The sequence below is a fragment of the Pyxicephalus adspersus genome, chromosome Z (assembly GCF_032062135.1).
Source record: "Pyxicephalus adspersus chromosome Z, UCB_Pads_2.0, whole genome shotgun sequence".
NCBI classification, from domain to species: domain Eukaryota; kingdom Metazoa; phylum Chordata; class Amphibia; order Anura; family Pyxicephalidae; genus Pyxicephalus; species Pyxicephalus adspersus.
Window position 1 is genome coordinate 43,614,273 of NC_092871.1, and position 13,579 is coordinate 43,627,851.

Consider the following 13,579-nt stretch of genomic DNA (forward strand, 5'->3'; position numbering starts at 1 on the left):
TTCTGATCACTCATGTGCCATTGATTGTCCCCTTTCTGATCACTCATGTGCCATTGATTGTCCCCTTTCTGATCACTCATGTGCCATTGATTGTCCCCTTTCTGATCACTACCTTATGTGCCATTGATTGTCCCTTTCTGATCACTTTTTGTCCCCTTCTGATGTCTTATTTGCGGGGGTGCTTTATTTTAATTGTTTTGAGTAAAAATCGGGAGGTGGCTTATTTGAGGGGGATGCCTTATCATCGGGGAAACATGGTAATAGTAAATGATTTTTTAGAAATCCATTCCAGGTTTGCTGGATCACCCATATTGTGCCTAGAGTCTATATTTCCCAGTCCTGGAAAGCTTTAATAAATCAGATGCATTATTTAAAGCAGTGAAGCATATTTTATGCAAAAACATTTTAGAGATGGAGGTTTGCACATTAGATGCCTTCACAAGTAGCAGAATAGTTTAGAATACCCAAGGCAAACAGAAAGCAGTTACATGGAAGAGAAATATTTTTATATTTCAAAATTTGCAACCACTGGGTTGGATTTAAAGTCAGATATTTTTGTACATGTGGTTTCTATTTGTGATTTACAGTTCATAGTGTCTGTCTTTTTTCAATCGTTTTACCTACTTGAATAGTAAAGCAGTACTAAAGTAAAAACAAACAAAAAAGTCACTTACGTTCACTTCTGCAGATCCCTCGATCCTTCTGGAGTTGTCTTCCATACCATCCCGCATTGTCCTGGTTTCTTGCTTTGTCCTGGTGAAGACCACTTGCACATGCCTTTAAACTTGTTAAAAAAATCTTGCCCAACCCTTTCTGTTCATGCATACCATATGTTTTCTCTCTGCACTTGCAAAGATTTTTAACTCCTCATTTAACCTTTGTAAACAATCTTTTATATAATTGATAAGGAAAAAAAGGGGATTACTACATAATGAGACTTTTGAGTGAAAGCTGTTTATCTGCTGTGGCTGCTAACAAATCCAAGATGGTGGTGGCCATCAGCAGTCTTATTTTTTTTGTTTGCTCCAGGTATTTTAGTATTCATTATAAATGGCTGTTAGTGGAAAAGAAAATAACCAGTAACTTCTCATTTGTGTTGGAGATTCTGGTGGTGAGATCCCTCTCTGGAGTTTTTGGCTTTCTCACTTTTCCAAGGGTTTTCTTTGCATGAAGAGTGTAAACCTTGACAAGTCTGTAGATATTACCAGGAGGTACAGAAATCTAACACTTAGCTATGCAACAGATTTAAGCAGTTGGAAGTTTGAGCTTTATAGATTTTAACCATTTAAAGAAAAAATTCTGGAAAAAAAAATTGTAGGAGGTAAGTGTAATGTGTAAATTACACTTAGCTTTAGAGTATCCTCCCAACTTGATCTCCAACTTGACCTAATAGGATGGTTGTAGTCAGCAGAGCTTCACTTCATTATTATGTCTTGCAAGGTGATGATACACTTCAGATAACCCTTTATATAAAGTAAAAATGTGTTTTCTTTCCCCTAAATAACTTTTTTTTTTTAAAAAGGACCCTCACCTTCTGTCTTTTTTTGCTGCGGTGGTGAAGACTGAATGGGAGCACAGAGCCTTCCGAGATACCTAAAACATTTATCTCAGGAGGCTTTAGGCTGCTCCTTGTGCATACCCGTTCTTGGGCATGTGCAAAAAGGGCTTTTCCCTGCAATGAAAAAAAATATGGCTTCCTCATGGGTGTAGTAGATGTAGATGAATTCTTAATACATACATTTATAAAGAATTACTAAACATTTAAACATGAGCAGTTACATATAACACAATTTTGATGTATTGATCTACTGATGTATTGCCATGTGAAAATACCTATGTGGTACGTCATGATGCTAGAACCTGACCACTCTCCGCCCACTTCCTTGAGCCTGGGATCCATACAGGGGACATGATCTGCACCTTCGGCCAGTGCGTACCCCCAACGGGGTCATTCTCCTGACCGCACTCGAGGCTGCACTGGCCAGAGTCGCGGACCACAAACATTTTCTTGCGGATCACTGGTTGGCAACTTCTGATCCAATGTATAGGTATAGTGCATACTTTTAATGAAGTAAAGTCTAAAGTTTAACTGAATGTTTGGGAGAGTAATAGTTAATATAGTGTAAAAAGACTGAGGTATATAGGTAATGTTTTATATATTTCCTTATAATATATATAAGGTAATAAAAGGTAATGTAAACGGTACAAATAGTTGAAAGATTACATTGACTTATTTGGGAATTTTAATAACTTTTTCTTTATTACAACTTTCCCAATGTCTGAATTGTACATAGTAGTATAGTAAGAAACACCACTACACCAATACAAAACAATATATTTATCACTATCAGGAATTAAGTAGTCTGGAACCACAAAAGACCCTCCTACAGCACCATTCTTATATTAACCTACCACTTACTAGGTGTACAACCTAAAAGTCTAGTGCTTCCAACTGTCTAGCGCTACCATATATCAACTACAAAGTGTTAGAAGACAAACACAGTTTGTACAAGCCCCTAAAGTAGGTAAAGTGACATAATAAACTTGATGACAGTCTGTTCCTGTATGTATTCCAGTGGACATTTGGCCAAAGAAATGGGGCCAATGTTACATGGTAACGGGTGGGTTCATAGGACATGTTCAAAGGACCATTAAATTGCACATTCTTAGTTAACATTATCAAATGGGAACATTAGAAAATTGTTTAAAAAATTACACTTGGTACCATTCATGTGCAGGTACCTGGATATGTAGAGACTGCACAGCAATGGCAGAAAATGTGACCAAGGCAGGCTAGAGTATGGTGGGTCAGAACTGGGGGCCCAGTGATCATCTAAGGCTCTTTGCTGTCACACAACTTTCCCTGCCTAGCACTTAACCTTTCCCATCCACATACTAGGTTTGCTGTACAGGCAGTGCCCTGCAGTGATTAACTACCATTCCAAATATTGTATTTTCCAAAATGTTAATGAACAAATATATTTTCTCAAAAAATAAAATAATTTTTTTTTTCACATATCATGAGAATATTTTCTTGATTTGTTGGACTTTATTTAACTCTGATATTACCTGTCTGATTAATACACACTTATCATTAATTAATCAAGTACCAAGCTTCTTCCCATTACTTACATGCACTTCCCTTTCCCACAAATCTGATAATGTCTCAGTAATAGGGTGGGGATAAGAATAATTGAGCATAATGTATTTTTCTTCCTTCATCAAGTGTTGCTATAGTGCTGACATATTGAATGTTTTACAGGTAAATATTAGCTCCTGGCAGCATCTGTGAATGACAGTTAAAGATGCTGCACTGAGAGAGCGAAATAGTAATGTGAGGTTATAGCCAGGTCACCATTACAAAACTTTTCAGAAATGAAGAGGAACATACTGTGGAATATTTTAATAACAGTGGGCAAAAGTTGACACTTTCTGATTCAGTAGTATTCATATTCACAAAAAACACAGGAGTTCAAATAAGATTTTTAAAAAAAAAGCTTGGATGTTCATGTAAAGGCACCTGTTAAAAGAAAACAATTGTATTTTGCCGGTAAATAATCATTTTGTGTTATTGCAAAGTGTGTTTTAATATACTTCATATATTTTTTTAATCTTAGGTTTGGTTATCAACAGCTGGATAATTACAGGAAGTGCTCCAGGATTTAGGCACTCATTATGATAACCAAAGAGACCAATAAAGATAAAAGAACTTCTGGTGGCCAGGAAATGTATACGGAGAAGAGAGATGGAATAAAAGTATTACCCATTAGACAAGTATGACAGCAAGCCCTGTCATTTAGTTGACTCAATGGAGATGAGTAGGTATCTCTATCTGTCATTGTTAGAAGACAGGTGCCCATCTCTGGCCACCCATAGGATGATAGCACACAATAGTCATTGATTTTATGCCTTCCTCTTATCTCAGCATCTTACAACATTTGCAGCAGGAATGGAGCCTTCCCCTTTGATGGTGAAGAGATTAATATCCTAGTGTAGAATTTAAACATGTTTATTTCATTGCTTGCTGAATACACGATTGTTTCAATTTGTTAACAAAAATGATTGTAGGGACTGTGGTGATAACTATTTCTTAGTTTGTAAAACTACTACACGTAGCTATGGGGTTAATGTGTATAAATCCATCTATGTGTGGAAATCTTAAAATAATCCTCTTTGGGTTGTTCAGATCTGCTGATAACTCATTGGTATACTCACCATTCCAGTGTATTCAGTGATGGCTTAATGATAGTGTGAAAGTTAGTAATTTAAAGCAATAAAGAAAAAAGTCTTTACGACATGCGCAGTTATCTCTGCTTTTAGAGAGAAAACACACACAAAAAGAAAATATAAGTTTATGTACAGAATGTAAACACATATCAGTGCTTTTGTGGATCACCAAAAAAATTTTGACTAATGAAAGAGGAAACCCTTGTAATGTGCATGCTTGAAATGCCAGGTAGTTTTATTTGGCTTGGTTAGTCTGGTGTGATGTGGGGTTTGTGCAAGTTTTTTAGTGGTGTGTGTAGCCTTGGTGAATAAAATTTCAAGCAAGGTGGTGGTTTTTAGACATCATTTGGGGCTAGATTATTTAGTCTCTCCCCCTCAATTGAGAAACAAGGTGCCTGTTGCCTTGTTCAAAAGATTTATTATCACTTACTGTAGCCAACACAACAGGAACGTAAAGCTACGTACACACTTCCAATTATTATCGTTGGAAAACGAACGATCCTTCACGATATATACGAACGATCGTATAGCACCGATCCTGCACATAGAGATAACGACACGATCGTTCGTAGATATTGTACACACAATAGATACGATCGTTTAAGCGATAGAGGAACTATGTGCACGACAGGAAAGTGAACGGACGTTCGTTCATCACGCATGCTCTGAACATGGACGATCAACGAACGACCGTACACACGAACGATGTTCAACGATCGTCGTCCAATCCGATCCGCCGGTCCGGTCGTTCGTTTCCAACGACTTTCCTCGTTCGTCGGCGTCGTTGGTTACTTTTTTATGAACGATTTTTTGCCCAATCGATCGTTCGTCGTTCGATTGGAACGATAAAAATTGGAAGTGTGTACGCACCTTAAGTCTCACCTGTAAGAGTTGTTATGGGAAAAGGTGTCAAATCTTTTGGTTATCTTTGGTTTAGCAGGGCTATATTTTTATGACTTTAGTAAATGCACATTTTTAGATTGTCACTAAATTAAAAAAAAATTTAGAGATTATTTCACTGAATCTAAAATGAATCCTGATGAAGAGGGACTGGCAAGCCCCTGAAACATGTTGGTTGCTATTTTTGTTTCCTGTTACAAATAAAAACTGGCGGGCCCTTTTGAGCCCTTTCTCTACCTTTAAATAATCCATTTTAGTGCAGTTATTATACCATAGTGTGCTATCCTGCAGCCCATTAATATAACTGTCTTCCATTGAATGGGACCTCTGGTATTGCTATCACATGTCATACAGGCTTTAATTAGGTAGAAACACTGACACGGAAATTAATTTGGTATAACGCACTCAGCCAGTATACTGTTTGTACGTAGCTTGTATTCTGCAAAATGAGTTTTTTTGGAACAGGTTTTCAGAAGAATGAATTTGAAAAGCTATTAAACATGCTTCACGCTGTAACAGAAGCAACAAACGTGAAACAAGCAGTTCCTTGCTTGAGTGCCTTGACTTTATTACAAATCCAATATCACTGCCTGCTCTTGCAGCATTTGCCCAGGGTTTATCCTTACATTTAAAGGGAGAAATATGGAAATTGCAGCTTTATTTTGGATTACACCCTGTGGCAGGCGCAGCACCATGAGGTGCCTTGTGCGCTGTGGCATTAAAAGAATTATGATTTCTGTTTCTCTTTTGTTTCTCAGACTGTCTTTACTCTATAATTCCTCTAATACCGTTCCATAAAAGTAGTAGGTTTAAAGAGCACACCGAATACTTTAGATAACTTCTTTATTAACTTCAACTTTCTTCATATAACAATGTTGATTCTGCAGCAGTAAGTCTATGTACAAACATGTGTTGAATAAAGTATCACAAAATGATGGTTGAAGTTTTGATGATAATGATAATAATACTGATACTGATACTGGTGATGGTAATGATACTGATGCTGAAGATAATAATGCTGTTGTTTATGATGTTTATGATGCTGGTAATAATGCTGCTAATAATGTTGATAATGATGTTGATAATGTTGATAATGGTGGAACTGCAAGCAAACACATGACAGGTTCAGCAGACAGTCCCAATCACTATTAAACTACAGTAATCTATATAACTGCATTAAATACCTTTTTGGCCTTTTGTCTACTCTTATGGAACTCTCTGGCTGGAACTCTTGCTGTTCTCTCTCTCTCTCTCTGTTCTCTCTCTCTCTCTGTTAGCACGCTGAATACAGCATGGTTTGCTAGGGAATTTCCCCATAGAACACAGTGTAAGGCTGGTTGTGATTGGTTGAGGCCTCTGCATAGTGTAAGACTCACTGTGATTGGCTTATCTCTCTTAGCTAGATAAATGACTCTTAAAGGTATATTTTCTTTTTCTGCCTATATTAACAAAATGCATATATAACTGTTATAAACATTCACAATCATAAAATACAGTGATAACTCTGTGTCTAGCTTAAACATATGAGCATATGAGCTGTATAGTGGGGCTGTTGGCAGGTTTAGGTGTATACAGAATATGCTGCACTAATAACCTAGGACAGGTTTTAGCTGGCCAGCTACACACCCATACCCAAAAATATCCAATGTTGAAAACTAGAATGCATATGTATGTTGTTTGCCAAAACAGCTTCGACATGTGAAAACTTGGTCTCCAGAAGAATTCTGAAAGTGATCCCAAGATGTTAGCAGCCAATCTTTTTAGTATCACTTTCTTTGCCTGCTTTTTTCCAATAGTCTATCCTGCTGCCATCTCTTTCCTAAGTAAACCATGCCCACACACCTGGACATTCACCTTATCTAAAATAAAATGGGATTTATTAGTGAAGGCCACCCTCTTACATTGCTTAATTGTCTGGTTCAGACACATCTGTATCTATTATAGTCACTTTCAGAGATTGGTAGGGGTCTTGGTAGAGACTCCAGGGCAGCTACACTGTCTCATACACATCCCATTGCAATACATTTTATGTTCAGACAGTTTTCTTATGGCCAACATCAAATTTCTTTTAACAATTTGTGCTTTTGTACCTCTTTTGTGAGATTGGACCAGTTGGATATTACTGATCCTCACCCACAATAATGAGCCTTGAATGCCCATGGCCATTTCACCAGTTTATTGGTTGCCTTGCTTGGACCACTTTTTTAGGTACTGACCACTGCATATCACGAACAACTCACAAGACTAACTATTTTTGAGATACACTTAGCCAGGAGTCTAGCCATCACAATTTGGCCCTTGTCCAAGACATTTAGATTAGTCATTTAATGTTTTCATTATTTCCTTCCAACGCATCACTTTCAAGAACAGACTGTTCACTTGATGCCTAATAAATCCCACCACTTCACATAAGAACAAGAGAATTATTAATATTCACTTCAACTGTTTGGCTGTTCAGTGTGTACACTAAAATTGATTTTGTAAGTTGATTCCTAGTGCTGGAAGCAAACTTTGCCTATTCTAAAATCTGCCTGCTAAAAAATCATTACAAGGACTATTTGTTCTTGACATGTAAATTACTATTAAGGGAAATAGACATATGGCTTGATTAAAGCAGTAGATTTCCACATTACTACCATTAGCTTTCAGCTGATCTCTTGGCCAAATTCTCCCTCTACCCTTTAGTGAACCCTCCTGCTTTTACCTTTGATGCTGAGACTGAGCTCCCCCATCACCCTGTTTGTCACTTAGTTTACCTGCGCTTGCTTGAGTGTTGTCCAACTGATGATGCCCATACATCAGTATCTCCTGCATACTGCAGGAAATGAGCTGACACTAGCCATGGGGCCACCTAGGACATGGAATATGTGGTGGGAAGGCCCTGTTGTATACATTTTATGTGTGTGGTTCTGATTTACTTTATTTAGATTAATAACATTCCTTTATATTTTTGCCATTTGTCAACTATAGGTAAAACCTTGGGAAGGCTGTTCTTTGGAACAGTGCATCAAATAAAGGCGATATATATTATATACATGTAATGTTTATGCAGAGAAATTTTGGAGTTATTGGCTAGTTAGCTGGCACATACTGACACTGTTAACGTTATTCTTATTTTTGAAAGCAAGAGCAACAGCATCAACAGAAAAAATCAAGCTGCCAGCTCTCACTGTCATGCAAAATGAAGGTGGCACTATAAAATAATCATGGCTGGCAGCAGGATTAATGGCCCATGATAATTACAGTTTACAAGAACTGACAGAATTGGGCAAACCATTAGAACGTATATGGATGCTAATATTGGTATATAAAACATTCATTCATTTTCAAAACATAAACATACAGAAAACAAACCAGAAGGATGGAGAGCTTTCAGAAACTTGTATTTGACATCATCATGTTTTTTTTTTTTTTAATGTAAGCAGGAGGCACCCATTGCATTTTTCCCACTAGGAAAGATCGTTCACATTGGTCATTTAGTGATCCAGCTCAGCAAATCACTAAACATCAAGGCACTACTGTACAAACGCTAGACTTTTGCCCTGAATGGAAGTAAACTTTAGTCTTGGGTGGTGAAAATCCAACAGTGACCCGCAATCTAAAGTCACAATGCTACTTCTACATAGATGCAGAGGTGGTAAGCATTGGCAAGCTAAGGCAGGAAGTGTGTACTGGCATAGCCACCAGGTGAAAATAAAAAATGGAGGATAAAAAGAGACTAAGACATCCCCCACAAGGAATGATTATCTGTAATATACTAAATTTTGGGTTTTAAACACTTTATTTTTTTTATTATTTATTATATTTGAATGATCAGTATTTTAATAAATAAAAGTATACGTGTGATTAATACTGTAAAGCATTTCCTCCAGAATTTTGTAGGGATTCCATGAACAATGAGCAGCTTGTGCCTCTTAAGCAGTTTAACAGATACCAATGATCTGTTAGGGTGACATTCCTCTCAATGGTCAGAACTAATTCTCAACTAGAACATTGATGTACTGTGAGTTGTGGATAGAGTAACAATAGTAGGGGTTCTCTGAAAGTTATTTCAAGGTGTTCTCCCATGTTAAAAATGTGGAGAAATGCTGATGTGAAGTCTGAACCTGTGTCTCCTTATTGTTTCCTCACTTTATCTCTTAAACTAAATGTGCTGCTTGTTGACTTGAAAATTTAAATTTAGCTGAGTGAATAAAATGGGAAACATGTTGTTTGATTTGTAAAACTGTGCAAGGGTTTTCTCTGAAGTGATTTCAAGAACAACAATGGTAACCAGAAGCCCGGTCTTGTTTACATAATAAATAAAATAAAGCTATTTCCTGCTTTATATTTCTATAAGAAGAAAAGGATAAGTAACTGTGATTATTATTATATTGTGTAGTCTATTGGTCTTATTGGTTAATAAGTTTGTTTCTTATAAAATGACACTACTCCTATTAATGGTAAATTGTTGAACTTTGCCTAGTATTTTTGTTGTTGGTTAGAGGAGATAAATGGTACATAGATTAAAAAAAAACAGCTGGAAGGGTAACACCACATATCTAACCTGCAATTCTTTAATGGCCCTTGGACTGTATTTACTGATGTTGATCCTCCAAAATGTTTCATTGACAGCGACCAAGCTATGTCATGGGCCATGTCATGATATTACTTCTTTACTACTATATAACCAAACAAACCATATACTTGGGAAGGTAAGCTATGTTTATGTAATTAATATATGTGCGTGATAGCCTAATACAACATACCCTCTTATCCTGTAAAAAACAAAAGGCACTTCTGTTTCCTAATTACTTACTGAAGGGTTCTTGCTTCCCTTCATCTTTACACATTCATTGTCCACCATTCTTTGCTCTATTCACCAGTGTTACAATGCCCTCCCTTTTCCCTTTCATAATTTCATTCTCCTGCGCTTTTTACATTTATCCTAGGGATCTGTTCCCCTGGCTGTATACTTTGCTTTGCAACTAAGAGCTTCAAACCTCCAGACCTTCTATCCTATATTATCCAGTAAACTCCCTGAATTTTCATCCGTACTTTTTCACTAAAATAATTTTGCACCAATCTGCTTATAACAGCACAGTGTTTAGCACACGAAAGCTGAAAGCAGAAGTAACCAATGTGAACCACGAGGAGAAACAGCAAACTCCATGCAGATAGTGTCCTGGCTAAAATTCAAATCTGGGACCTAGAGCGGCCAGAGTGCTAACCTCTAAGCTACTGTGCTGCCCGATTATTGATAAATGATTTGTTTCCAGCCAGAAGTAAACATTGGACTGGCACAAGTATTAGCTGTGTCTACCAGTCCAGTGACAGACCAGTCCCCTAGGAGTTTTTCCCAATATGGACACAGTTAACAAAAAACTTGATAAAATGACTTATTACCCTCCCAAAAAAAATCAGGAGTTGGACTAAAATGCTGCTAAGTTTAAGTCCATCTCCAAAAAAAACTGGCTCCTGCTCACCCCTTTCCCTCGCCCCCTCTATGGCTAGAGGTCAGTTAGGGAGGGGGGTTAATCATTATCCCAGATATATTTAAAGATCACTGTTAAACTGGTGTAATTCACTAACAGATAGATTAGGATATCATTATTCTCAGTTCAAGGGAAGAATGATCCAGTAGAGCAAGTGTATTATTCTACTCAGGAACAATTCCTTTTTTTCCTGTCCAAATTTATAAAAGCTTTGGATGAACAACTGTGTTAAATTGCTTCTAGCTAAGTTTTTACTGCGTTGTATTTTAGTAAGGTAGGAAACTCGGTCATATTGTAATGCACAATATTGATCCGGAATGCTGCACTCATACCTCTCCCCCTCTTTTTATTTGTTGATTTAATGCTGCCTATGGTATATTTGTTTGCTTTAGGAAGCACAGCCAAACTCATAATCAATGATGAGAGAGTTCATTACTGACTTTTTTTCCTTGGACATGTGTGCAATGATGTATTAATATTTATTGTCCAACATTTATAAAGTGCTGTAGTATTCCAAAATGTCATTAAAATAACAGCATTCGTGTATGCTGAGCTGTGCAAAAAATTACTACTGTAACTACTTTATATATGGTTTGCAACAGTGACCAAACTATGCTATACATACACTTATGGCTTCCTTCTCTATAAAAATATTCTCCAGTGCCTTGGCTTTCCACCTCCCAGTAACACACCTCCTCATCTCCATTGCACCTGCTCAGCACTTCTATGGAGCTTACATTAAAATCTCAAGTAACCCTGCAGTTTTCTTCCCCTAATCAGCTAACCTTTTGATCTCCACTGCCCCTGCTTTCCCCATACTGCAGCTCATAACTTCTTCCCAAGTGCCTCGGCTCTACTCCTCTATTTTTCTTATGTCTTGATTCCCAATGTTCCTGTTCTCCTTCTCTAGGCAACTCACATTCTGATCTGTGCCCCTTCCCTTCTCCTCTATGCAGCTCACATTCTGTTCTCCATTGTCTCTGCTTCTTATGGTTCACTTGCCTATGCAACTCACATCCTGATCTCCATTGCCCCTGCACATCTTTATTATGCTGCTCACATTCTAATATTTAGGGGCTTAGCTCTCCTAAATGCAGCTCACATTTTGATCTTCAGTTCTCACAGATTCCTCCTCTTTTCTCATTTCTCATTTCTGATATCTAGTGTCTTAGTCTAGTCTTAGTTTCTGGTGGATCTCCTCTTCTCCATTTCCTGTCTTTATGGATCTCTGGATCCTACTGTCCTACATTGTGCAGTTATCCTGCTGATAACCAAATCATTCTAGTTCACTTCCTATTGCAGCTTCCACACATCCAGTGTTCCTCTTTTTTCCAACTCACTTTCTAAATGTTCTCCTACCTTTTGGAAGTTACAACATTTTCCAATGCCCTACCTTACTTAGTGTGCGGCTTACATTTCTATCTCTGACATCTCCATCCTCCTTTAGTTCAGCTTTCATTACGATTCTCAAGTTACTTGCCTCTTTCTCTCTTGCCAATGCTGCTCATGTCCTGATGTTTCCTCCACTATACAACTCCTAAACCTGGTCCCCAACATCTTTATTCAGTCACTTTGGATTCCCTTTTTTAAAGTAGCATTTTTCCTAAAATCAACAATTATATTACACATAGATGTTATTATTAACAAGATAAGTAATAAAAAACAAATGTAAATATGTACAAATAGTTGTAAAGTTAGTTGTAATAGTTGTAAATACAAACAAAAAGATGTGGACTTACTTAAAAGGGAGGGATGCTGGGAGGGGAAGTTGGAGATTGGTTGACTATTATTTGTACCAGAGCCAAAATAAGATTTTAGTACTAGTATTGAGTGGACTTTAAAAGCAGTGATAAAATCCAGATGTTAGAAGTGGTCACAGGATCCTTTCTGCAGAACTCCTTAGAGATTATTTTTCTTAAATTTTTGATTTAAGTGTTAGATTTTTAGTATTAGCACATCTGCCAGATGCCTTCTGCTGTGTCCCCATTTTAGGAATTTACCCTAACCTCATGCCTTATCAATGTCACTAGAATAGCATGGGGTAGAATTTCTTCCTTCTTTTAGCTACCTCAACCTCTGTTGATAAATTCTTAAAGATAACATTAGGAGGAATGTGGGTAACAAGATGCTGGGAAGAACCATCTAGTTTAGAAAGCTTTGTGGGGATATCATGGGGGTATATATTACATTATAAAACAACAAGCCTAATACACACCGACCAATGCAGTGTGTTCTAGCAAACACAGACAGATTTTTTTTTAGGCTGAAATAAACACATTTGATATCTAACTTAAAAGCTTTTGACCAGATCAAGTGGTTGTATCACATGTAATTTTATTATTCAACTACCAACTTATTGGGAAATGTTACATGTGGCGCCTTAATTCTTCTTGCTACTTTGGGTGAGATATCTCACAATACATACATTTTGTCGGACTTGCTTCAGAAATGTACTGTTAGTAGACATTTCAAATAACTCTAGGAGGATGTAAATGGTTATCATTCACTAAAAAAAGAATTGAACATGGTACACTGGTCTCTGCAAAAGAAGAAACAAATGAGTATTTACATTCATTTTACAACCTCGTCCCCTTTTCCAAACTTGTAACATGAGACTGCCACAGAGGGAAGGGCAGACTTAGTTACTAATTTGTGCTTAAATGCCAATGCTGTCTTTTTTTTGCAAGTTTCCTGGCTGGAATACTTACCATCTGGCTTCAGTACTTTTTTAATTATTGACACAGATCCGAGTAAGTCAAAGTAAAATCAAAACTGTTTTCTTTATTTGTCTTTAGTTGGTGACTCAAGAGAGGGTCAGCATGTCTCTGTTCTTCTAGGAAAGGTTTCCTTTTATTTATTAGCAGAATTTCGGTGCGAGACATAAGCATCCTGAAACTGTAATGTGGAATACATTCACTGTGTGAATGTTTATGTGAATGTGTATGTGTATGCTGCATTGAGCCTGTTATATTTGCTTG

The 13,579-nt window shown here is 37.2% G+C and overlaps 1 protein-coding gene and 1 long non-coding RNA gene across 3 annotated transcripts in view; one reads left to right on the plus strand and one right to left on the minus strand.

Annotated features, from left to right (window-relative positions):
• Positions 1 to 13,579, plus strand: part of LOC140343291 (actin-binding protein WASF3-like) — a 54,123-nt gene that overhangs the window by 9,319 nt on the left and 31,225 nt on the right. The window lies entirely within an intron of this gene.
• Positions 5,957 to 6,750, minus strand: LOC140343202 (uncharacterized). Its single transcript, XR_011923274.1, has 2 exons — positions 6,312 to 6,750; positions 5,957 to 6,229 (listed from the first exon to the last, which is right to left on the minus strand). It is a non-coding gene; the product is annotated as an uncharacterized lncRNA (long non-coding RNA).